Source organism: Hemiscyllium ocellatum, chromosome 3 (assembly GCF_020745735.1).
Source record: "Hemiscyllium ocellatum isolate sHemOce1 chromosome 3, sHemOce1.pat.X.cur, whole genome shotgun sequence".
Classification (NCBI taxonomy): Eukaryota; Metazoa; Chordata; class Chondrichthyes; order Orectolobiformes; family Hemiscylliidae; genus Hemiscyllium; species Hemiscyllium ocellatum.
Window position 1 is genome coordinate 120885982 of NC_083403.1, and position 26403 is coordinate 120912384.

Sequence of the window (26403 nt, forward strand, 5' to 3'; positions counted from 1 at the left end):
TCAGGCATCACATTCCATACACATGCCACCTGCATGAAAAAGCTGCCTCTTAGATCCCTTTTTAATCTTTCCCCACTCACCTTTAACTTATGCCCTCTAGTTCTGGACTCCTCTATCCTAGGGAAAAGATCTCATCCATGCCCCTCATGATTTTATAAACCTCTATAAGGTCACTTTTAGCCACTGACCCTCCAAGGACAATAGTCCCAGTCTATTCAGCTTCGTCCTATAGATCAAACCCTCCAACACTGGCAACATCCTTGTAAATCTTTTCTGAACCCTTTCAAGTTTCACAATATCCTTCCTAAAGGAGGGGGATCAGAATTGCATGCAGTATTCCAGTAGCAGCCTGACCAATGTATTATCCAGCTGCAAGATGATCTCTCAACTCTAATATTTAATGAACTGACCAATTATGGCAAGCATACAAAATGGCTTCTTCACTATGCTATAACTGTGGCTCCACTTTCAAGGAACTATGAACCTGCACTCAAATGATCTTTCTGTTCAGCAACGTTCCCCAGGACCTCACCATTAAGTTTTAAGTATGACTCTGATTTGCCTTTCTAAAATAAAAACCTCACATTTATCTAAATTAAACTCCACCTGCCACTCTTCAGCCCATTAGCCCATCTGATCAAGATCCCATTGTACTCTAAGGTAACCTTCTTTGCTATCACCTCACCTGTGGCTATCCATGATCCAAGTATCTCAGCAAGGTGCCCAACAATCACTTTCCTAGCTTCCCACAGAGTTCCAGAGTACATCTGATGAGGTCCAAGGGATTTATTTACCTTTTGAGCTTTTTAAGACATCCAATGCCACCATCTCTGAAATATGGGCATTTTTCAGATGTTGCTATTTATTTCCCTATGTTCTATATCTTCCATATCATTATCCACAGTGAACACTGATGCAAAATACTTGTTTAGTATCTCTCCCATCTCCTGTAGTTCCGTACATAGGTGGCCTTCCTGATCTTTGAGGAGTCTCCCTGTTCTCTCCGTTGTTACTCTTTTGTACTTAACATATTTGTAGAAATCCTTTGGATTCTCCTTACCCCTATTTGCCAAAGGTATCTCAAGTCCTTTTTTTTGCCCTCCCGATTTCTCTCAAGTATACCCTCTGGGTGGGTTGCGCTTTGGCGGATCAGTGTGGACTTGTTGGGCTGAAGGGCCTGTTTTCACGCTGTAAGTAATCTAATCTAATCTATACTCCTATTGTTGTTACACCCCTCTAGAGAATCGCTCAATTTCTGCTCTCTATACCTGACATATGCTTCCTTATTTTATTCTCGACCAAAACCTCAATTTTTCCAGTTATCCAACATTCCCTACATCTAACAACCATTTCCCTTAACCCTAATATGAACATACTGTCTCTGGACTCATGTTATCTCACTTTCCAGCTGTTCCTTTACCTGCAAACAGAGTAAAAATTGACCAGGTACTCGGCAAAAAGAAAATAACAAATACGACCTGACCAATTATTGCCCCTCAGTCTAGTCTTGAGCATTTGCAGAATGATAGGTGTGATTGACAATGCTATTAGCAACACTGAATTGGCTAGCTCAGTTTGAGTTCAGCTTAGGGCACCTATCTTCTGATCTTGTAAAAGTGCAGATAAAAGCGGAGATCCAGGAGTGAGGAGAGGTGAGAAAGCCTTTGACATCACCGTAGCATTTGACTGAGTGTGTCATCATGAAGCCTGCCAAAACTAAAGTTAATGGGAATCCGAGGGCGACTATGCCATTAAGACCATGCGTGACTCCTCCTCCTCCAAAGCAGTTTCCATCCAAAAACAGCAAAACAGCACTGCATTCAGACTTGAGCTGAAAAGTGGCAGGTAATATTCTCTTCTCACAAATATAAGGCAATAACAATCTCCAGCAAGAGAAAAACTAAACCATCTCCCCTTGATATTCATTAGCATTGCCATTGCTGAATTTCTCTCTATTGACATTCATGGGTTACCATTAACAAAATAAAACAAGAGCAGGCCAGAAGCTGAAAGTTATGCAGTAAGTAACTTGCCCCCTGAATTCATCTTGGCTCAGTGGCTAGCACTGCTGCCTCACAGCGCCACGTATCCAGGTTCGATTCCAAGCTCTGGTGACTATCTGTGTGGAGTTTGCACATTCTCCCCGTGTCTGCGTGGGTTTCCTCCGGGTGCTCCAGTTTCTTCCCACAGTCCAAAGATGTGCACATTAGGTGCATTAGCCATGGGAAATGAACTGTTAAAGGGATAGGGTAGGAGGATGGGTCTGGATGGGATACTCTTCAGAGGCTCAGTGTGGACATGTTGGGCTGAATGGCCTGTCTCTACTTTGTAGGGATTCTATGGTAGTCCCAAAACCCGTCTACCAATGACAAGTTATTACTCAGGAACCTGATGGAATACCCTCCACTTACCTGGATGAGCACAGCTCCAGCAGCACTCAAAATTCTTGACAAAACAGTCTGCTTGACTGGTACCCCATCCACACCTTAAATATTCACTCCCTCTCCCATCAATGAAGCACAGTGGCAGCAGGGCATACCATCTTTGTATGGACTGCAGCAAGCCACAAATATCTTCAAAAACTGTGATATCTACTGCCAGGATAAAGATATTAGATATAACGGAAAAACAAAACCTGCAAGTTCCTCTCCATGTCTCACTCAATTCTGGCTTGGAAATATATCACTGTGCCTTTATTGTCACAGTGTCAAAGTTCTGGAACTCCCTCTCTATCAGTACTTTGTACGCCCCAAGTGCCGTGACTGTAACAAAGTCAGCCAAGTGAATCTCATCGAATATGAATTCCCTGATGGGAGCTGGTACTCTGATCCAATCATGGACCCCTGGCTGACAGATATAAACCAACTCTTCCCACGCTGCCCTGGTCCTGAAGTGCTCGGTTCTTCGGATCAAAGCTAAGGCCGAGTTCCTCCCGACGACTAGCACTGTTGGACCCCCCCCCCCCACCCCCCCCACACCCCTCACCACCACCACACCACCACCTCCCACAACCAGCACCATCTCTGTCAGACAGCCATGGCCTCCACCTCGGAACTCGCCTGTATCTACAGCGCGTTCATCCTGCACGACGACGAGGTCACCGTCACCGATGACAAACCTCAATGCTCTGATCAAAACAGCTGGAGTAACTGTTGAGCCTTTCTGGCCTCGTCTGTTTGCCAAGGCTTTGGCTAATATTGATATCAACAGCCTGATCTGCAGTGTTGGTGCCAGTGGTAGTGCCCCAGCTGCAGCAGCTGACTCTACTGCTGCCCCCGTTGTTGCTGAAAAGAAAAAGAAAGAGAAGAAACAGGAAGAGTCAGAAGAGTCTGATGATGACATGGGCTTTGGTCTTTTTGATTAAATGTAACATGCAACATTGTTAGAATTAAAAAGAAAAAAATACACAAAATAAACCAGAGCGTCAGCGGTTCTGTTCATTCTGAGAGCTGGATCAGTGTCAAGAACTCTCCACATATAAATAAAGGGATGACTTGATGACAGGATACTGTCCTCTGTGGAGCTCTGCCACCTAGCACTGCAGTGATCCAAGACAGCAGTGCACCTCAATTTCATCAGAGACATTAGGGCGAAGCAATAAATTCTGGCCTAGCCAGTATTACCCACATCCTGGGAACAAATGAAAAAAAGTATCTGGACTGGTTAAATTCTGTGGGGTGTAAATAGTGCATAGCTGAAGCAAACCATCATGAAATTTATGAACTTGGAGCAATCTTTTCACAGCATTGTCAAAAATGGACACTCAGCATGTATTTTTATCTCTATCTCTGATGAAAGACCAAAACAAGGACATTCATCTTTTGGTTATAATAGACTTTATTAAATAATCACCAACAATATTTGTAAAACTTTCATGGGTATCAGTATGATGTAGTTTCCTAATAAGAATGACCTTCATACTGTGCCAAAATTAAACAAAGTTCAGGGAGTGAGTTTATGGGGTTGACAGGAGGAGTGAATTGTTCATTATTAAAAGTTATAAACCTTCATACTTTTTATGGGGCTGGAAATGCAATGACCCCTGAGATAGCTCAGAAAGTTCTCACTTTTCATTAAGCACAAACATTGTCCTCTCCACAGTTGGATTAATAAACTTACCAATATTGATGCTATTTGTCATAGTTTGAACCTTTTGATATTTCTGCTATTGAAACTGCATTGTTCAAAAGTTCTGTTTGAAAAGAAAATCATTGTTTGCAACAAAGAACATGTACATGCACTTATTCAAACATTTCAATCATTATTACACAAAATTATGTAAATTCCATAATTGGAATTTTAATCTGTAAGGCTGTAATACACCTCTGGGCAGGTGCCCCCTCAAATGTCTTTGTCAGTGCTGAATACCAGTGAAGGTGATAATGTCTTGGGGAGTGAATCTAGAATGCGTCCAATACACCAGGGGAAGAATCACAGAATTGCAGAACAAGGTCTTTCAGCCCATCATGTCTGTACTGGTTCTTTAACTTTGTGTCAATTCCCCTCTATTTCTGCACGTGATATCTACTTCAATAATCATCCTCTGCCCTCTCAAATGGTTCAGTTGAACCTGCCTCCACCACACTTCTGGACATTGCATTTCATACCATCTCACTTTGAATTTGCTGCTTTTGCTAAACACTTTAAATCTGTGCTCTGGGAACAGTTTCTCCCTATCCGCTGAGTCCAGGTCACAGGTGACTTTGAAAACGTCTATCAATTTTCCTTTGAAACATTTCATCCCCGAATAAAACAGTCCTAACTTCACCAATCTTGTCTCAACATTGAAGTGTGGAACCATTCTCCTAAGTCTTTTCGACATTCTCTCCAGTAGATTTACATCCTTCACGCCTTTTTAATGGTCTGAAATGTAACCAATGTCTTCTTTAAATTCATAATAGCCTCTCTAATCTTATGTAAGCTGTATCCCTAGTTATTATAAGAGGTATAATCAGTACGTTCGCAGGTGACTCCAAAATTGGAGGTGTAGTGGACAGCGAAGAGGGTTACCTCAGATAACAAGACGATCTTGATCAGATGGGCCAATGGGCTGAGGAGTGGCAGATGGAGTTTAATTTAGATAAAAGGGAGGTGCTGCATTTTGGGAAAGCAAATCTTAGCAGGACTTATATACTTAATGGTGAGGTCCTAGGGAATGCTGCTGAACAAAGAGACCTGGAGTGCAGGTTCATAGCTCCTTGAAAGTAGACGTAGGTAGATAGGATAGTGAAGAAGGTGTTTGGTCTGCTTTCCTTTATTGGTCAGAGTATTGAGTACAGGACTTGGGAGGTCATGTTGCGGCTGTACAAGACATTTGTTAGGCCACTTTTACAATATTGCATGCAATTCTGCTCTCCTTCCTATCGGAAGGATGTTGAGAAACTTGAAAGTTTTCAGAAAACATTTACAAGAATGTTGCCAGGGTTGGGGGATTTGAGCTGTAGGGAGGGGCTGAACAGGCTGGGGAGGCTGAGGGGTGACCATATAGAGATTTATAAAATCATGAGGGGCATGGATAGAATAAATAGACAAAGTCTTTTCTCTGGAGTGGGGGAGTCCAGAACTAGAGGGCATAGGTTTAAGGTGAGAGGGGAAAGATATAAAAGAGACCTAAGTGGCAACATTTTTTTTATGCAGAGGGTGGTGTGTGTATGGAATGAACTGCCAGAGGAAGTATTTAAAGGCATCTGGATGGGCATATGAATAGGAATGGTTTGGAGGGATGTGGGCCGGGTGCTGGCAGGTGGGACTAGATCGGGTTGGGAATCTGGTCGGCATGGATGAGGTGGACTGAAGGGTCTGTTTCCGTGCTGTACATCTCTGACTCTATGACTTTGTTCTGTATGCTTTATTAATGGCTTTCCCTATTTGTCCAGCCACTTTTAATGATTTATGTACATAAACAGAGTCTAAAAGTGCAATACTGGAAAAGCACAGCTGGAATTAGATTAGATTAGACTTACAGTGTGGAAACAGGCCCTTCGGCCCAACAAGTCCACACCGACCCGCCGAAGCACAACCCACCCATACCCCTACCTAACACTACGGGCAATTTAGCATGGCCAATTCACCTGACCCGCACATCTTTGGACTGTGGGAGGAAACTGGAGCAAACCCACGCAGACACGGGGAGAACGTGCAAACTCCAAACAGTCAGTCGCCTGAGTCGGGAATTGAACCTGGGTCTCGGGCGCTGTGAGGCAGCAGTGCTAACCACTGTGCCACCGTGCCACCCACGTGAAGAGGCTACATTCGAAATGTTGATTCTCCTGTTCCTTGGATGCTGCCTGACTAGCTGTGCTCTTCCAGCGCTATACCTTTTAACTCTGATCTTCAGCATCTGCAGTCCTCACTTTTCCCTATGTACATAAACACCCAGGTCTCTCTGCTCCCGAATAGAATCTTTTATTTTGTACAGCTTCTCCATATTCTTTGCAGCAAATGACGTCACTTCACAATTCTCTGCACTGAATTTTATCGAGGTAAAATCAAGAACTGCAGATGCTGGAAACCAGAGTCTAGATTAGAGTGATGCTAGAAAAGCACAGCAGGTCAGGCAGCATCTGAGGAGCAAGAAAATAGACATTTCAGGCAAAAGCCCTTCATCAGGAATAGAGGCAGGGTGCCTGCAGAGTGGAGAGATAAATGAGAGGGGAGTTCCCAAAATGCAGCACCTGTCTTTTATCTGAATTAAACTCCATCTGCCATTTCTCAGCCAATTGGCCCATCTGGTCAAGATTCTGTTGTAATCTGAGGTAACCTTCTTTGCTGTCTACTACACCTCCAATTTTGGAGTCATCTGCAAACTTACTAACTGTACCTCTTATGCTTGCATCCAAATCATTTACGTAAATAACGAAAAGTAGAGGACCCAGCACTGATCCTTGTGGCACTCCACTGGTCACAGACATCCAGTCTGATAAACAACCCTTCACCACCACCCTCTGTCTTCTACCTTTGAGCCAGTTCTGTATCCAAACAGCTAGTTCTCCCCATAATCAATGAGATCTAATCTTGACAACCAATGCCCCATGGAGAACCTTGTCGAACGCCTTACTGAAAGTCCATATAGATCACATCTACCACTCTGCCCTCATCAATCCTCTTTGTTACTGCTTCAAAGGACTTAATCAAGTTTGTGAGACATGATTTCCCACGCACAAAGCCAGGTTGACGATCCCAAATCAGTCCTTGCCTTTCCAAATACATACATGCTGTCCCTCAGGATTCCCTCCAACAACTTGCCCACCACCGACATCACGCTCACTGGTCTATAGTTCCCTGGCTTGTCCTTACCACCCTTCGTAAACAGTGGCACCACATTAGCTAACCTCCAGTCTTCCAGCACATCACCTATGACTATCGATGATACAAATATCTCAGCAAGAGGCCCAGTAATCACTTCTCTAGCTTCCCACAGAGTTCTCAGGTACGCCTGTGGGCGGTACAGTGGCACAGTGGTTAGCACTGCTGCCTCACAGCGCCAGAGATCCGGGTTCAATTCCCGCCTCAGGTGACTGACTGTGTGGAGTTTGCACGTTCTCCCCGTGTCTGCGTGGGTTTCCTCCGGGTGCTCCGGTTTCCTCCCACAGTGCGGGTCAGGTGAATTGGTCATGTTAAATTGCCCGTAGTCTTAGGTAAGGGGTAAATGTAGAGGTATGGGTGGGTTGCGCTTCGGCGGGTCGGTGTGGACTTGTTGGGCCGAAGGGCCTGTTTCCACACTGTAAGTAATCTAATCTAAAACCTGATCAGGTCCTGGGGATTTATCCACCTTTAACCATTTCAAGACATCCAGCAATTCCTCCTCTGTAATATGGACATTTTGCAAGGTGTCACCATCTATTTCCCTATAATCTATATCTTCCATATCCTTTTCTACAGTAAATACTGATGCAAAATACTCGTTTAGTATCTCCCCCATTTTCTGCGGCTCCACACAAAGGCCGCCATGCTGATCTTTGAGGGGCCCTATTCTCTCCCTAGTTACCCTTTTGTCTTTAATGTATTTGTAAAAACCCTTTGGATTCTCCTTATTTCTATTTGCCAAAGCTATCTCATGTCCCCTTTTTGTCCTACTGGTTTCCCTCTTAAGTATACTCCTACTTCCTTTATACTCTTCTAAGGATTCACTCAATCTATCCTGTCTATACCTGACATATACTTCCTTCTTTTTCTGAACCAAACCCTCAATTTCTTCATTCATCCAACATTCCCTCTACCTACCAGCGTTCCCTTTCACCCTAACATGAATATACTTTTTCTGGATTCTTGTTATCTCATTTCTGAAGGTTTGCCATTTTCCAGCCGTCCCTACCTGCAAACATTTGCCCCCAGTCAGCTTTTGAAAGTTCTTGCCCAATACCTTCAAAATTGTCCTTTCTCCAATTTAGAACTTCAACTTTTAGATCTGGTCTATCCTTTTCCATCACTATTTTAAAACCAATAGAATTATGGTCGCTGGCCCCAAAGTGCTCCCCCACTGACACCTTAGTCACCTGCCTTGCCTTATTTCCCAAGAGTAGGTCAAGTTTTGCATCTTCTCCAGTAGGTACTTCCACATACTGAAGCAGAAAATTATCTTGCACACACTTAAGAAATTCCTCTCCATCTAAACCTTTAACACTATGGCAGTCCCAGTCTATGTTTGGAAAGTTAAAATCCCCTACCATAACCACCCTATTATTCTTACAGATAGCTGAGATCTCCTTACAAGTTTGTTTCTCAAATTCCCTCTGACTATTAGGGGGTCTATAATACAATCCCAATAAGGTGATCATCCCTTTCTTATTTCTCAGTTCCACCCAAAAAAACTTCCCTGGATGGATTTTCAGGAATATCCTCCCTCAGTGCAGTTATAATGCTATCCCTTATAAAGATGCCATTCCCCCTCCTCTCTTGTCTCCCTTTCTATCCTTCCTGTAGCATTTGTATCCTGGAACATTAAGCTGCCAGTCCTGCCCATCCCTGAGCCATGTTTCTGTAATTGCTATGATATCTCAGCCCCATGTTCCTAACCATGCCCTGAGTTAGGCCTCTTGCATTGAAATAAATGCAGTTTAATGTTTTAGTCCTACCTTGTCCCTGTGTGCCCTGACCGACTGGCTTCTGTTCTCAACTGTACCCATCTCAGATTGATCTCTTTCCTCACTAACTCCTTGGGTCCCACCAACCCCCCGCCCCCACTACCACCACCACCACCACCACTACCCCCACCTTACTAGTGCTCCTCCCAAGCAGCTCTAGCAAATCTCCCTGCCAGTATATTCGTCCCCTTCCAATTTATGTTCACTCTGTCCTTCTTGTACAGGTCACTTCCACCCCAAAAGAGATTCGAATGATTCAAAAATGTGAATCCTTCTCCCATACACCAGTTCCTCAGCCATGCATTCATCTGCTCTATCCTTCTATTCCTGCCCTCACTAGCTCGTAGCACAGGAGTAATCCAGACATTACTACTCTCGAGGACCTCCTTTTTTAAATTCCTGCCTAACTCTGTAATCTTCCTTCAGAATCTCAATCTTTTCCCTTCCTATGTCATTGGTTCCAATGTGGACAATGACCTCTTGCTGGCCCCTCTCCCCCGTGAGAACATTCTGCACCCTCTCTGAGACATCCTTGATCCTGGCACCAGGGAAGCAACACACCATTCTGATTTTTCGCTCCTGGCCACTGAAACGTCTGTCTGTAACTCAGACTAGAGAATCCCCTAACACAATTGATCTCTTGGAACTTGATGTATTTCTTGTTGCGTTAGAGCCAGTCTCAATACCAGACACTTGGCTGTTGGTGCTATGCTCCCTTGAGAATCCATCACCTCCTACATTTTCCAAAACAGCATACTTATTTGAAATGGGGATAGCCACAGAAGACTCCTGCAATAGCTGACTACCTCTCTTACCTTTCCTGGAGTTAACCCATCTATGTGACTGTATCTGAGACTTTCTCCACTTCCTATAACTGCCATCCATCACATACTATTGCTGTTGTAAATTCCTCATTGCTTCTAACTGTCTTTCCAAACAATTCATTCAATCTGATAAGATTCACAACCAACTGCATTTATTGCAGAAAAAATCCACAGTAACCCTTAAACTCTCTTTAAACTCCCACATCTGACAAGAAGCACATATCTCTCTGCTAAAGACCATTTTTGCTCCACCAAATCTACAGACTCAAAAAAAAACACAGTCTTATTCCTCTTCAAAACACTGCCCCAGGTTAAATTAATAGTTATGGCTTATATTTTAAGTTTAATCAAGAGACATATCTACTCACTACTGCAGACTTTCTGTCGGTCACACTTAAAATAATTCACTTATCTGATTCTGTGCTGTGATCTTCGCCCAAACAGTTTCCAACATCATTTGTGAATTTCACTGTTCAAAAAGATTTGGGAACTTAATCTTCCTGGTCACAAGGTATTCCAGAAAGATAGGAGAGATAAAAGGCAGCTGATTAGGGGGAAAATTAGTGACAGCATTGATCCAATCAATTTTATATGACTGAAGAATAATGAAGTAACTTTGGAGTGAAAGGCAAGGACTATTTGATCTGAGGTAACTGTAGAATTGTAAAATGGTAACAGCACGAAAAGAAGCCTTTGATTATGTGTGCAGTGGTTCACTTCAAAAGCAACTCACTTCATCCCATTCATTTGCTTTTTCCCCATACCTGTGCATTTTTTTTCACTTTACCAATGAACTAATTCTCTTCTGAAAACCACAATTTGTCCTTCCTCTACTACATATTCATGCAGTACTTATGCTACATAAAAAAAAGTTTTCCTCATGCTTCTTTTATCAATCACTTTAAATCAGTATCTTCTGTTTTTTGATCCTTTAATTTCTTCCTCCCTACTCTGCACAGATCCCTCATAATGTTCAATAATGTTCAATATCTCTATCAAATCTCCTAACAACCTTCACTTCATCAAGAAGAGCCACAACTTGTCCTTTGTATCCATATAACCGACCTTCCTCTTTCTTGGAACCATCCTTGTGAATCTTTTCTACATTTCCTCAAATGCCTTACAACATGATGGGAAAAGGACTGTGCCATTCAGCCTGCTCTGCCATTCACAACTGCTTGAACACTTTTATCCAACCCATTCCCATAATGGTATACAAGGGATAATCAGAAATCTAGCAATCTTAAGCATACTGAAAGGCTGAGAGCAGAGTCCTGCAGGATTCTGAGTGACATGGGCTATGGTGAGATGGGTGAGAATCAAGCAACAAATGTGGCAAGGCCCCTCTTGATGGCAAGATCAGTTTTATCCATCATTTATATCTTAGAATCATAGAGATGAACAGCATGGAAACAGACCCTTTGGTCCAACCCGTCGATGCCGACCAGATATCCCAACCCAATCTAGTCCCACCTGCCAGCACCTGGCCCATATCCCTCCAAACACTTCCTATTCATATACCCATCCAAGTGCCTCTTAAATGTTGCAGTTGTACCTGCCTCCAACACTCTAGGGAAAACAGCCCCAGCCTGTTCAGCCTCTCGTTATAGCTCGAATCCTCCAACCCTGGCAACATCCTTATAAATCTTTTCTGAACCCTTTCAAGTTTCACAACATCTTTCCGATAGGAAGGAGACCAGAATTGCACTCAATATTCCAACAGTGGCCTAACCAGTGTCCTGTACAGCCGCAACATGACCTCCCAATTCCTGTACTCAATACTCTGATCAACAAAGGAAAGCATACCAAATGCCTTCTTCACTATCCTATCTACCTGCAATTCCATTTTCAAGGAGCTATGAACCTGCACTCCAAGGTCTCTTTGTTCTGCAACACTCCATAGGACCTTACCATTAAGTGTATAAGTCCTGCTAAGATTTGCTTTCCCAAAATGCAGCACCTCGCATTTATCTGAATTAAACTCCACCTGCCAGTTCTCAGCCCATTGGCCCATCTGGTCAAGATCCTGTTGTAATCTGAGGTAATCCTCTTAGCTGTCCACTACACCTCCAATTTTGGTGTCATCTGCAAACTTACTAACTCTACCTCTTATGCTCACATCCAAATCATTTATGTAAATGACACAAAGTAGTATCCAGAGATTCTGAGTAGAAACATTTCAAACAACAAGCATGGGATCATCTTCCAGTACTTGTATTTGTAAGCCTTCACCCAACAGCTTAGGTACGTGGACCACAACCTCCTGGGATATCCTGAATGGCTCTTGCTTTCCTCTGTCAGTTGGAGGCAGCTGCCTTCTGTTTATCTCTAATGTTTGCCATCACTATGGCTATGGGTTGTCTAAGTCTAGTGCCTCTGCAGGTTTGTCTAATGCCTACGCCTGATGTTACTGCTCTTTTATCCTTCTGTGTTGGTTCGTCCTTAACTGCATGATGGTCAAGAGAAGAATAGACTTTTTATCTGCCATAATGATGTCTTTTTCAGGATATCTGTGAACACAGTGCTTTGATTTATGCAGTCATCAATTTTCTTCAGATTATTCCTTCACACCTGCTCTCTGATGTTCTTGCTAAACCCATCGTGTTTCCTCTTTGGGACTCTTCCCCAGTCAACATGCCCCATCATGGGGAGGTCCAACGTGTGTGACCTTGGAGGACAGCTTGTTGAAACTAAGCATTCAGCAGTGCATAGAAACATTGCACATTGGTAAATCTGAAATGTGACCATTATATCACTGGCTTAGCATGACTGACCTATCCCATGCCCATCCCCTCTCCTATACTCTTTATTTGTCACCAGTTTCTAATATGTGACCCAAAGTTTTAAGTTCTAGAGACTGTTGTTTGAGGCAACATGAGACTCTTGGAGACTGCATCTCCATCCCTTTCATTATGAGTCAGCCAACAATGAACTATGGCTTCATATCTTCGTGGAATCTTGTTGGGATCCAATACAGTGAATTCTGCAGTGATATTGTAACAGGAAGTGGCCCTTTTACTACTGGTCCTCCATCCACCATTTCCATTGATTCTATTCATGTTTATGTTGATATCCCTATTCTTTTCTTCCCACCCACAGCCCCCGCTACGTGTCCCTAATTATCAAAGTCACAGGTCTCCCCCTCACCCTGATGGCTCTCATTCTCGACGCAATGTGCACCCTCACTTTTCAGATTCACACCTCTCCGCACCTACACTCTACCAACAAGATCAACTATACCCCAACCCGTAACCCTGAAACTCCCACCCTACTGATCCAGCAGTTTAAAGCATCCTGCCCAGCTGTTAGCAAAGTTGACTCAGGATGGACACATGCTGTCATATTCATCCTTGGACACACAGTATTTCACCCTTCCCATTTTCCTAACGATAGTGCTTCTGCTTTTCGTAGCCATTGGTCTTCCTTTCCCTACTGACCTTCCACTTTAGTTCAGCTGATGGTCCATTCTGCCCTGCAGAGTCAGCCAGCCTCCTCCCTTTTTCCAGTTTAACTTCATTTGTTGAATCCATACTGCAGCTCAATCATTCTCTTTGAACTAAAGCCATGTCTCTATAAGGATGCGATAGCAAACGCATCCTCAGAAGTCCTCACCATTTTGAACTTGATAAATGTATGTTCTTATATGCAGTAGAGGGAGGAAGAGAGCTTCTTCAAGGAAGGCATCCTTGCAAGAGGATTCGCAGTAGGTTAAAATCTTTGGGTAAAAAATGAGGTCTGCAGATGCTGGAGATCACAGTTGAAAATGTGTTGCTGGTTAAAGCACAGCAGGTCAGGCAGCATCCAAGGAATAGGAAATGAAGGGCTTATGCCCGAAACGTCGAATTTCCCATTCCTTGGATGCTGCCTGACCTGCTGTGCTTTAACCAGCAACACATTTTCAACTGTTCTTATATGCAGCCAGGTTTCTGAGTTGATATGTTTTGGCGGGATGAATGAGGAAGAGATATATAAACTAAATAATACAACTTGAAATTATTTATAGGATGTGGAGCTGTATGTATACATATGTGCAGGGCAAGTTGAGAAGGCTATTTGGAAACATGCCTTCTTGGCTTTAATAATTGAAAAGTAGAGTACAAAGGCATAGAGATGATGTTAAACTTATCAAAATCCTATTTGGTCTCAGCTGATGTTTATTTCTGGGAGTTTACATTTAGGAAGAGTGTCAAAAAAGGAGTAGGAGAGAGTTACTAGAACATGACCATTGTTGAAGGACTCCAATTATGTGGAGAAGCTGGAAACATTATCTTCATTCTTCTTCAAGCTTAGTGGGGACATTTGCTGGAAGTGATCAAAATCTAAGTGCTCTGATAGAGTAAATATGGCGAAACTGTTTCCAGAGAAATAAGGGCTGATAACCAAAAGGCACAGCTTTCAGATGATTGGTAAAAGGAGGTGATGTGAGTGAACATCTTTTAAAATCAAAACACTGAGATCTGGAATGCAGTGCCTGAAAGAGTGATCAAAAGAGATTCAATAGTAACATTAAATGAATACTTACGTGGGCTCTGTGAAAAAAAAACAAAAGATATAGTTTAATTAACATGTTTTACCAATGAGTCATAAAGGACAAAATTGACCACTTGGCCTTCTTTATGCTATATTTTCCCACGATGACAATAATAAAAAAAAATTCTGAATTGATGTTATTGGTATAGATCTTTATTTAAACATTTTCAAATGGTCAATCTAATACATCAAGCATATAAATTCATTGCCGTAATGTTTTATAGCTCACAGACAAATCCCCAGATGTTATTACTTGAGATTTAGAAATTGTCCTTGGTATTGCTGTAGATCAATGTTACTGTTTCTAATTCACATATTTATGGTTAAATTGATTTTTTCAGTTATGATAAGATGACAGATTCATGGAGTCTGCCCTTGCTTCAAACAAAATACATGTTTGGAGCTCAACACAATAAAACATACAGAAGTTGTATTAAGAACTATGAAACATATTATTGCATCAATATTTCTAGTCTATTGCTTACATTTCTATGACTAACAGTAAGTGCCAAAGGTGCTTTTAAGCAGTCCACTACATTTTTCAAGAAAATAATTAAAGCCTTTTGCCAGTTTGTTTTTATTGCTGTACAAAGTGCTATTTTAGTCAGCTCTGTCTTCAAGTTATCATTCACATGGTATTTAGTATCATGCTGGTCAATTGCAATCAGAGTGACCTGTTTCACTTTCTTTTTAAAAATTCATTGGGGGATGTGAACATTGCTGGCTCAGTCAGCATTTATTGCTCATCACTAGTTGCCCTTGAGAAAGTTATGGTGAGCTGGTTTCTTGAACTTGTAGTCCTTGTGGTGTAGGTAGACTCACAATGCCACAAGGAAGGGAATTCCAGCATTTTTATCCAGTGACATTGGAGAAATGGCAATATATTTCTAAGTGAGAAAGTTTATTGGCTTGGAAAGCAACTTGCAGGTGGTAGTGTTTCCATGTATCTACTGCCTTTGTCCTTCTAAGTGGAAGTGATTAGATTACTTACAATGCGGAAACAGGCCCTTCTGCCCAACAAGTCCACACCGACCCTCCGAAGAGCAACCCACCCAGACCCATTCCCCTACATCTACCCCTTCATCTAACAATTTAGCATGGGCAATTCACCTAACCTGCACGTTTTTGAACTGTGGGTGGAAACCGGAGCTCCCGGAGGAAACCCACACAGACACAGGGAGAACGTGCAAACTCCACACAGACAGTTGCCTGAGGCAGGACTTGAACCTGGATCTTTGGCGCTGTGAGGCAGCAATGTTAACCACTGTGCCACCATGCCAAGTGGTCTTGGGATTGGAAGGTGCTGTGTAAACAGCATAGGTGACTTTCTGCTATGCAGTTTGTAGATGTGCCAATCAAGTGGGGTTATTTTGCCCTGGATGGTGTCATGTTCTTAGGTTTTGCTGGAGCTGCATTCATCCAGGCAAGTGAGGAGTATTCCATCATACCCGTGGTGGACAGGCTCTGGGGAGTCAAGAGGTGAGTTACCTGCTACAGTATTCCTAACCTCTGAACGGTTCTTGTAGCCACTGTATTTATATTTTGAGTCCAGTGAGATTCTGATCATTGGTAACCTCCAGTTTGCTGATGGGGAGAATTCAATGATTGTAATGTCATTGAATGTCAAGGGGCAATGGCTAGGTTGTCTCTTATTGGAGAAGGTCATTGTATATCAATTATGTGGCGCAACTGTTACCTGCCACTTTTCAGAGTCGAGAGTCTAGTGCTGGAAAAGCGTAGCAGGTCAGGCAACATCTGAGGAGCAGGAGAATCGACATTTCAGAGAAGGGCTTATGCTCGAATTACGATTCTCCTGCTCCTCGGATGCAGCTGGGCCTGCTGTACATTTCCAGTACTACAGTCACAACTCTGATCTCTAGCATCTGCAGTCCTCACTTTCTCCTCCTTGCCACTTTTCAGCCCAAGCCTGGACATTGTCTGGGTCTTGCTGCATTTGGACATAAACTACTTTAGTATCTGAGGAGTTGTGAATGGTGTTGAATGAACATTGTACAATCATAGAGTCATAGAGCTGTACAGCATGTGAACAGACCCATTAGTCCAACTTGTCCATATCGACCAGATCCTAAATATACCTAGTTCCATTTGCCAGCATTTGGCCCAATTTCCCTCTTAACCCTTCCGATTCATATACCCATCCAGATGCCTTTTAAACTTTATAATTGTACCAGCCTCCACCAATTCAACTTCCATAAAGTCACTCCTCAGCCTCCAAGCCTCCAGGGAAATTAGACCCATCCTATTCAGCCTCTCTTTATAGTCAAACTCTCCAACTCTGACAACATCGTTGTAAGTCTTGTCTGAACTGTTTCAAATTTAACAACATCCTTCCCCCAACAAACATCCTGACTCGTGACCTTTTGATGGAGGGGACATCATTGATGAAGTAGCTGATGATGATTTGGCATAGCACACTGCCTTGAAGAACAGGAATATTCTCCTTTTACAGTGTTAGTGACCCTACCTATGTGCCAGGATGCCTAGGTTCAATCCCCACCTTCTACAGCAAAGCGTCATAACATCTCTGAACAGGTTGATATCTATTTTGAGGAACTCCTGCTGTCCCAGAGTTGAGGTGACAGATTTCCCAACAACCTCAACCATCTTCCTATGTGCCAGGTATGACTCCAATCAACAGAGAGTTTTCCCCATTACGCATTGATACAAATTTGGTCAGTTACTTTGATGCAAGAGCTGTCACTCTCACGTCATGTCCGGAATTCAGAGCTTTCATCCATGTTTGAACCAAGGCTGTAATGAGGTCAAGAGCTAGGCGGCCCTAATGGAACATTAACTGGGTGTTGGTGAGCAAGTAATTAACTGAGAAGATGCTCCTTGATAGCAATGTTGATGACACTTATCAGCTAGCATCTTGGGGCTAGTTGTACAGCAGATTTGCAAGGATAGAAAATGTCATCTGTAATGTCCCTGTGACATGATGAAACCTGTCTGATTTGTTAGGATAACACCACCGATTACTTGATAGTGGGAAAGCAGCCTCAAAAATGTTTTTGTCACTATTATCTCAGCTAATCGTTCTTTTCAATACAAGGCAGTTAGTGTCTGAAAGTATTACCGGATATCATGAGATAAGCTCCATCCATTAGGACATAAAGGGAAACTTCACTTTGGCATTCTTTCACACATGATATCAGTAACTTACACAAATGTCAGCAAGAAGCATCAGTCTCAATGAAACTACCAAAGCTTCTTAGTTCCATAATTATAATAGTAATGACTGTAAAGCTTGTACTATTTGCTAAACTTGATTTCAGACTACTACTGTAAATCATCAGATAACTTAAACAGTACTGTAACTTTTTATTGATAGCCTATCTTTGAAGTTAAGAATCCTAAATACTACAACATAAAAGGAAACTACTTAGTCTACCTTAGTTGTACAAGTGCCAGTTCTAACTCTTCAAATAACTTATCTGATTTCAATTCATTTCAATTAAAGTTGGTGGGCAAATGTCAGAATCTCAAAGGCAATCATGGATGGGCAATACAATATGAATGAATGAATGATTTTTTTCTTAAATTGAACTCACTAATTTCTGATACCCAATGGTTTATCAGTATTCTGATCAATATTGATCTCTTAATTTAAATAAAAAAGGGACACATCTTTTGTACCATCTGCATCATTTAGTCTTCTATTTTAAACAAGAGGCCACACTCGCAATGTCATTTTACTGATGATCTGATGTTGCTCTGCGTGATACTAGTTACTAGAAATGGAAGCTAGTACAATTGAAACATTTAAAAGGCAGCTGGATAGGTATATGAATCGAAAGGGTTTAAAAGGAAATGGGCCAATTGCTGGCAAATGGGACAAGATAAGGTTATGATATCTGGTCAGCATGGATGAGTTGGACCAAAGGATCTGTTTCCATGCTGTACATCTCTATGACCTCTATTACATACTAATATGTTAGTATGGTGGTATAACAACTCCAATGAGATCCTCAGCCAATACGAGAGTGAAGAGTCACTCCAAAGTTTCATCTGTAATAGCCAGTTGTAATAATGATCTAATTGGGAAATTTTATTGGAATTGCAGAATTGAGACTTTTTAAAGTTGTGTTATGTAATAATAAGTGATCCTATGGATTTTGTCCTAATCTTTCATCACGTCATAAAGAAAGAATAAGATTTTTTTTTGAGTTCTGATTAGAGTAACGTGTTCCCAGATTCAAATACAGAAGAGAAGAAAACCATTTTGTCAATGAATTCATGACTGAATATTTTCAATTTAATACTAGAAAATATAATAAATTGCTTTTTTAAATTAAAAAAACAAGCCACAAACTCTGGGCGAATGACCTTCACTTTAATATATCTTAATTATAATGTTATATTTGAATAACATCTATCTCGAAAGGGACTATTTAAATATTTCTCCTCTCACCTTAACAATATCTCCCCCTTCCAGTTTTGAACTCCCCTACCCTAAAGAAAAGACCCTTGAGATTCACCTTATCCTTGACCCTCATGATATTTCTAATGTCAATGATGACGTCCTGTGGTCCAGTGAGATAAGTCTCAGTTTTTTCAGTCTACCTTTATATCTCGAGCACACTATTCCCAGCAATATCCTGATAAATCTTTTCTGAACCCTCTGTAGTTTAATAATATCCTTCCAACAATAGGGAAAAATTTTTTCAAAAAATCCATTCTTATTATGTGGTTATCACTTTGCTGCTTTGTTAATTTTGTTTATTATCTGTAATTGCCATAAATGGATGATGCTGGGCCTTCAAGGAGTTACAGAGCTTTGACCCAGTGACTGAATTCTGACTTTTGGATAGTATGTGACATGGAGAGGACCATGTAGCAAGGTGTTGCTTTACAATGTTGATTTAGTGGTCATTGTCCTTCTGAACTGTGTTGTGTGCAGATAAGGAAAACTTGGTGAGGTGTTGCAGTACTCTTGTAGTTACCATACTTGTTGCACACAGGCAATGATGGTAGTGAATGCAATCTTTGAAGGACCAATCAAGCTGATTGCTATGGCCTGGAGGGCGTTGGCTACTTAATTGTGTTAATTTTGAACCACCGATACAAACTCCTCAAAATTATTAGCTAACATAAAGAGAAATAAAAGAGCATTGCTAAACAAAATTGTTTTTATTTATCAAGACTTGCTCTCCTTTCTCCACATTCCTGAGGCTACAATTAGAAATGTAAGAATAAGTCAGTCTGACAGATGTATTAGAACATTTGTTTTACTGTACAATGTAAGATTTAGTTTTCTTTTTGCACAAATGGACTGTGAATGATAGCTATGGATTTGCTACTGGCTAACAATACTTTGTCTATTATGCTTGGCTAGGAATGGCTCTCCTCAGGCCAGTAGAGAGAATGGTTTCTTTGCATGCAACAAGCTGGTTTCCTGGTGGTAATTTTTATCTATTTAAAGAATGTGGAGGGAATATCTGCACATCTATAATATTGAACACTCTGTGTAAGATTAGAAGAATGCAGGCTTCACTTTCAGCACTTCTTTCAACTGCTTTGTCACTTTCATTTAAGTGTAATCCTTTAAGTGCCAAACCTCTCTGGAAAATAGTCACGCCTGCCTTATATCCCCTCCAGACCCTGTTTTATTTATTACTGCAAAGAGATTTCCAAATCAAAATAAGTAGCATCTTTTTTCTTTCACACACCAGGCATACAATCTAACTCTAACCTAAAGATATCTTTAAGAGGTAGATCACTGTAGAATGCAGTGTACCAGAGGATATCAGTGGCTTATAGTGGGGGAGCATGAATGTGTAGAACTGGTCTTTGTTCTAACTTTTCGTGAATGATGACCCTATCATCCATGCTGTCCACGTGCCTTGTTTTCCTGAGATGATGATGAATTTGGTGTGAAGTTGAAATGACAGTTTCCTTGGCTAATTAATGAGTAGATCTGGACCTTAAGTGATTTTCTAGGTCATTGGGATATGTGAATGTTAGAATTAGGAGTGAATGTCGATCCAGATACACCATCCCAAATAAATCAAGCAACTTTAATTTGAATAAACTGGGTCAGAGACAAACTTATTATCTTGTATCTTCATTTTAGACATTCAAAGCTTTATTTTAGATATTCATTGTTAAATAAGCTAAAGCAATTGAAGGTAAATTTCTACATCCTCTCTACGATTACTGTAAATTGACATATTACTACAGGGTAGTGTCTTTTTGCAGCTGAGGCAAGTGGATAATTGTTAGAAACAAAATCAAAAACAGAAATTGTTGCAGAAACTCAGCAAGTCTAGCAATATCTGTGGAGAGAAAGCAGAGTTAAAGTTTTGGGTTCAGTAACCCTTCTTCAGAATGGTAATTGTTCGTTGTGTGAACCTGGGTTTTTGTTTTATTCCTTTATAACTTAAAAGCACTGTCAATAAATGAAAAATCAATTGAGTTGTTAATTTGGTATTGATATTGATAGCTTGATTACACACTGGAATGAACTCAGACAATTTCAGTCCCAAAGTAGCTCTCCTGTGTCTGTCCAGGGTTCATCTTTCATAGGGTATAAATAGAACCAAAGTGGCTCACAGTAATTCCACACTATGGAAAGAGAAATTTGCCAAACTTCACAATCTTCATCATTCTCCATCAATCTATGCTGAGAGTAAATGTGCATTGACATTGGTAAAGGATAGGTTCAGATACAGTATAATATCTTCAAACAAGGAATCACCTGAGTTGTTAAGTGAGTAGTCTCACCAGGTGGAGTCTTACCTTTTTTTTGGCTAAGCCAGGGAGGGAATCAAGATTTTTGGAAGGGGTTCTGCCTCAAGGACTAGCAAGTTTTCAAACTGTTTCTTACCTGTCTCCTGACTTACGATGTCCATTATGTCCAATCCAGTCCCATTTTATGACATCCCGTTCCCAGAACAATCTGCCACTCAGCTGATATTCATCAAAAGATGGTGTCATTTGAGTCCATGATAACTTTGAAAGGTCAGACAAACATTGGCAATCCAGCACTGTCTGTCATCAGCAGCATAACAACACAAAATTGGAGGTGTAGTGGACAGCAAAGGTTACCTCGGTTTACAAGAGGATCTTGATCAGATGGGCCAATGGGCTGAGGAGTGGCAGATGGAGTTTAATTTAGATTAACGCGTCATGCTGCATTTTGGAAAAGCAAATCAGAGCAGGCTTATGCATTTAATGGTAAGGTCCTGAGAAGTGTTGCTGAACAGAGACCTTAGAGTGCAGATTCATAATTCCTTGAAAGTCGAGTCACAGGTAGATAGGATAGTGAAGAAACCATTTGGTATGCTTTCCTTTATTGGTCAGAGCATTGAGTATAGGATTTGGGAGGTCATGTTGCAGATGTACAGGACATTGGTTGGGCCACTTTTACAGGTCTCCTTCCTGTTGGAGTATGTTGTAAAACTTGAAAGGGTTCAGAAATGATTTACAAGAATGTTGCCAGGGTTGGAGGAGTTGAGCTGTGGAGAGAAGTTGAATAGGCTGGGGCTGTTTTCCCTGGAGCATTGGAGGCTGAGGGTGACCTTATAAATGTTTATAAAATCGTGTGGGACATGGATAGGATAAATATACAAGGTTTTTTCCCTAGGTTGGGGGAGTCCAGAATAGAAAGCATAGATTTAGGGTGGGAGGGAAAAGATATAAAAATGACCTATTGGGCAATTTTTTCTCACAGAAACAGCCATTTCTATATCAACGTGCTGGGATGGAGGGTTGGAGGAGGGGTTTGGGGTTTTGCAGGATGGAGTCATGAGAAAGCATAGATCCTGTGCTTTATTAAATTGACACTTTCGCTGCCCCAGCCAATTTCTATTACAACTTTGCAGCTGGATATAGAAAGTGAATGCAGCTCACTGTGAGCACAACAACACTGTGAGCCCTTGCTTGGTGATCAGGGAATGACAGCCCATTTCCATTGTTACTACCAATACCAGTTACCACACAGACACACACACCCACACACACAGACACAGACACACACACACATACACATTCCACACCCACCCACACATTTCACACACATTTCCCCCCCCCATGTACACCCTCCCCACACACACACTCCAAACACACATTCCCCCCCACACATCCCTCTCATACACACAAGCCCCCACACACCCACACACACACACAAGCCCCCACTCACCCCTCACACACACACCCACACACATAAGCCCCCACACACCCCTCACACACACACCCACACACAAGCCCCCACATACCCCACACCCTTCTGATCTCTCCTTCTTCAGATCCTGCCATACTCCATGTCACCAAGGCCTCTGCACAATTTTACACACTGTCAAACCTCTCCAGGAATATACAATCTGAATGAGGTCCCATGAGGTCCAAGCACCCTAACTGGAATATTTGAGTTGTGTTCTCAAAGATAGAAATTGGGAGGTAGAACAGGTTTCTAAGTAGCTGATAGAGTATGGCCAGTACATGAATGGGTATTTCTGTGATCCTGCTACTGTTTATTTCCGTGTAATGGTTAAAATAAAAGACATTTTAAAGGATTAACTTGCATTTATGTGTCCCTATCTATATTCGAGATGTCCTAAATTGCTTTACGTGCTTTGAATTGATGGTTCAAATTAGCACACACATGAGTAAAAATCGCCAGGCAATCTGGCTTTGGTGATGTTAGTTGAATTAATTTGCTGATAGGACAAAAGGAGCCATACCTTTCTTCATATTCAAATACACCAAGAAAATAAGTAGAATTGTAATACAGCGTCCTTTCTAAACAACTGCACCTCTAACAATGTTCTCTCATACCTATCCTCTCCTGTCAACTTAGATAATGTATTCAGAACATGGAGTTGGGCTTGAACCAGTGATTTTCTGACTTAGAGAGATGAGAATTTAACAACTGGTGGTGTATGCTACGAATAGCAACTGTTTTAAATCTGTTTCACACATTTACTATGCAGAGCTTTAGATCAGTTACTATTTATGGCATTCTTCAGACTTGTGGGATTAGCAGGCAGTTTTTTTTTGGTTTGAATAAAGGACTGGTTGAGTTTGCTAGACAAAAGCCTGTTATTAATGGCAGTGATTCTACATGGGGACCATTCATTAATGGGGTCCTATAGGAATAAATGTCAAGGCAGTTACTCTTCATCATCATTTTCAGTGATGTAGATGAAGGCATCAAGGGAACTCTCTGCAAGTTCACGGGTCGATAGAAAAATATATGCTGCTGTTAAAACTCTGCGCAAGGAAAATGAATTTCAAGCATTATTTCCTTAGCACGATCTAAGAAAATGGGTCTGTATCCAACTGATGTATTTTATGGAAGTAAAAGTCATAGTATATTCTTAGATAAAGACAGGTCTTCCCTGCAGAGTTACTTACCTTCGGCTGCTGAAAGGAAAAAAAAGACCTGGGGCTGTAGCTCACCAACCATTAAGGTCTATGACAAATGGTGTCAGGTTGTTTTGAAAGCCAAAACAGTGACAGAATTTATCCCTGAAAGAACTTAATCAGGCATTATGGCCAATTTTCATCTTTTCACCTTTTAGAGTGTTATAAAAGAATTGGAAATGCCAATTACATTAATAATTAGCCTATAAATGCTTGATTACCTGAATAGTTGTTGACAGTTGAATTAAAATTAAAGGCGATTAAATTTTTGCAACAAAGTTTGGGAAGGTTGTTGTGCTCTTGTAAAATTATTACTGAATCGGACTCTGATCCATGATTTGGAGGTGCCAGTGTTGAACAATCAAACAACACCAGGTTATAATCCAACTGGTTTTATTTGGAAGCACTAGCTTTCAGAGTGCTGCTCCTTCATCAGGTGATTGATGAATCACCTGATGAAGGAGCAGCGCTTCAAAAGCAATGCTTCCAAATGAACCTGTTGGACTATAACCTGGTGTTGTTTGATTTTTGACTTTGATCCATGGAGATTGATGACATGTTGTCCACAAACCAGATGTGGCATGATATGGTCTATAATTATCATACTGTCATACTTACACCAGCAAGAATGAGACCTTAGGTCAAATAGTACTGAAGAATTCAATGGACTTTTATTACAAATCCTGCTATTTACATGGTACACTATAATCACAGACTCTTGTGTGTCAGGGCTCAAGCTAAGAATGTGAATGCACTATTGCACACTTTCCTTAGAGTACCATGCTACAGGGAAATGCAGTTCAGTAAGATGGAGACTCTGAGTTTTATATCATTAGATTATATGCTATGACATACAGATCATATATCATGAGCATGTTCCCCAAATGTATATTGCACATATGATATGAAATCATATGCAGCAATTGGCTATTTAAGCTGGAAAGGTTAATATGTGAAAGCAGAGAGCAAAGAAAGGTTCTGAGGCACAACTTTTCATGGAGAACCACTAATTGGTGAATCAAATTGCCTTCGTGTGCATTGAGTACCAATCTGCTGTAAATGTTCAGAAATTCAAGCTGTGATCAATGGAACAACACATAACAAGGTGAGTATTTGTGGATGTCCCTCTGTCACTGTGCTTCCCAGATGTCTTTTTCCCTCTTTTTATTTGGCCTACTTCATTGTGGTTGAAGCACATGAGGGTGTTGGAGAATGGAGGGTGGAGGAGTACTGAAAATACACAGTTGCACTGTGGCTGTGTAACAGAAGTTCAAATGGCAAGCTGGTAATTTTTGTCTCCGATAACAGACAACATTTTGTTAAGTACCTCTAAGGAATAAAACCTACTGCTTTGATCATACCTGCTTTGTCTCTGGCACCATAAATCCTAGCATGTGGAGAAAATCAAATGAAGAAAACTGGAATCAATTGATGTACAGAACCCATTCTTGAGGGATCATAAAGAAGTCTGCAGTGCAGTGAAGCTGATTGGAGTTGATTATTGAAACTGAAAACATTACAAATGTAAGCTGACATTTTCTGGATTTCCGTAGAAATCCACAGAGAACTTTTGCGGATTTATCTTGGAATTTCTGACAGTGTCAGGTTGATAGAGTTTCCATTGTGTGCTACACATAATGATATTGTGACCTTTTCTCTGGAAATGAGTTTCAGATTTTGCTACATGTAAAAGTGATGTGAGTCTCTCAATGCAATACTGTGCCCAACAGAGCACAGATCAGAGAACTGAAATAGGAGTTCAGTGACCCAGTTTATCACTGGAGATTTGAAGTCAATGAAGACCAAGCATACTTATTCCAGGTACCTTGTTTAGTGATCTACCCTACCACTGTGCAAGATCTCACTCTTTATCTAAAGGTGTGCAGAGAAAATTGTGTTGGAGTCTCATCAGAAGGTGGAATGAGGTTAGAATCAATGAGACGGGCCAATTGCACACCATCCATCAGATAGAATTCTTCTTTTGATCCACCGAATCAGGTTTTTGTTGTATACTTATACTGTATTCTATTTTATTGATATCTTCAGACATTCTACTGTCATACAGAAATAGGATTTAAACTACCATAGTGTTAACAGTGTCCTATTTGACTTCTGAAAGTGACATTGGAGTTTTTGCATTTTACCCAAAACAGGAAACCTGAAAGATCTGAATATTTTGCTATGTACCTGTTCAGCATAACTTGACAATGCTACACAATATTAAAACCACAAATGAAGGAAGGTCACCAACGTGATCTGAGGTCCATGTATCTTTCAGGAATTGCACATTATTTCCTCAAGATTGTTTTCAGTAAAGGTTGCCAAATATAATTAGTTAATAGTCACATACAGTCCATTGCAATAGCATCAAAATAGCCCTATGTACTTGCACTCCTTTCCTCCTGAGCAAACAGGAATACTCATGCCAATCTGAGGAGAACTGCAAAAATGCACCAATTCTGTCAAGAAATAACTCAAAGAATTATGGCAACTCCTGAAGTATATTTGAATATTTTTCTTAAGGTAAGGTGATTTTTGATGTCACCTTTTAATATTCTTGGCACTGTTCTGTGGATAGATCA

The 26403-nt window shown here is 41.1% G+C and overlaps 1 protein-coding gene and 1 pseudogene across 1 annotated transcript in view; both read left to right on the top strand.

Moving 5' to 3' along the window:
• The window catches only part of sntg2 (syntrophin, gamma 2), a 271591-nt gene that overhangs the window by 160731 nt on the left and 84457 nt on the right, over positions 1-26403 (top strand). The window lies entirely within an intron of this gene.
• LOC132807589 (large ribosomal subunit protein P1-like) lies at positions 3018-3403 on the top strand (annotated as a pseudogene).